Here is a 1,825-nt window from a genome sequence, read left to right on the forward strand (position 1 = left end):
AAGGGTGTGTAAAGACTCGATCGGAGTTTTCTTAGCAAACAATGAATCTAAGTAAACGAGGTGATGTAGTTATACAAGTGGTGCCAACAGATACGTTGCTAGAAGCCCAAATCTTTTATGTCAAAATACGACATACATATTTCAAACATGTTTTAAACGTGAAGAATACACGCACCGAACGTTCTCGTGTGTAAGTATATTACGTGGAGCCCACGTCACTATGTATGCACAGTAAATCTTATTTTTTTAGTTTTATATAAACGAACGTTTTTGTTCAATTGCAACTCGCACTTTAACATCTCTTATCCCCTTTTAAAATAAACTCTTTCTATCGTATATTTATCGTATATCAGTGCTATCTCTTTTCTGCGGGTATAAAATTTCGCTCTTATTTAAATTTCTCGATACTATAAAATTATAAGTTATTTTATAACACGTTATCAGCACGATCACTCTGCAATTTGGTAAAATTTCATATATTTCATATATACCCTGCTATAATGGTCGGTATATCACATATATTACTATTTATTATTTATATTGGTTGTTTTAATTTATTATCATTTACCTAATTAATGCGGACGGTATGCCGCCTCGTTAATAAACCTTGATTGTTAAATACACTATAATTATTGGTTTAGCTGTGCCGCCGCATAATTTATTTAATGTTATAATTTTTCTATTACCATAATACGATTGAGATTTATTTGTTTATTACATTATGGTTACTATATAAATGTTTGGTCACCTATATAAAATATTATGAAATTTACGGAATTTTGTTGTCTGATTATTGCAATATTTTCGTATTAATTTTCCTTCATACGATTTAATCCCAACGGTAACAAAGAAAATTTTCAAAATATTTACCTTTCTCAAACGGCTATGAACAGTGTGTTCATCTATAAATATACTCATTCTTAACTCATTTGCTTCATCCAAAAAAATTTCATCTTCTCTCAAATATTTTCAAACCGCTCCATTCCGGTTTTTCATTGCAAGAAAGATGATTCGCATATTTTTGGTTTTATGTACAATTCCAATTTTTGCCTCTATGTACGGTCTTTTTATTGGAGAATTTACTCCTGAAGAATTTACGCTTAAAGTCGGTTTACTTTTCTATGCGTTGTTTCTCCTTGTAATTGTGTGTACTATTAATATAAATGGTTCATTTTAAAATTACGAAATTCTAATAAAATTAAATAATTTGTGTTTTAGAAATACAAATGGAAAGAATTGAACATCTTCAATTTCCGGCTCTCAAAATAACTGGCGAAAACTACGTCGGATGGATCACAAACGTGAAACCATATCTGGTGATGAGAAAGTTAACCGAAACGATTGTAATCGGTAACAAATCGCCACCTGAGCATAAGGCTGAAACGATAATTTTCCTGAAGAAACACCTCGATGAGAACGTCACTCATGAATATGCGAGCGTAGAAGATCCAGCTGAACTGTGGAAAGCTTTAAAAGAAAGGTTCGATAACCAGAGAGAAGTCAACCTCCCTCGCGCTCTAGAAGAGTGAAAAAACCTGAGGTTCCAAGATTTTCAAAAGGTTGAGGAATACAATTCCGCTGTCCTGAGGATAGTGTCACTCCTGAAATACGTGGTCGCCGTTTCAACAACAAACGTGGGAAAACTTACAATACCCAAATGGAAGGGATCTAACAAGTGGGTTAGATCCGAACAAGTTTCTAAGGGTAAAGAAACTCAAGAGGATACCACCAAGAAGCGTGAACAGTGTGTTACAGATGTGGCTGTAAAGGACATTGGTCCCGTACCTATCGTACTCCTCCACATCTCTGTAAGTTTTATCGAGAG

The sequence above is a fragment of the Brassica napus genome, chromosome C6, assembly GCF_020379485.1.
Source record: "Brassica napus cultivar Da-Ae chromosome C6, Da-Ae, whole genome shotgun sequence".
NCBI lineage: Eukaryota > Viridiplantae > Streptophyta > Magnoliopsida > Brassicales > Brassicaceae > Brassica > Brassica napus.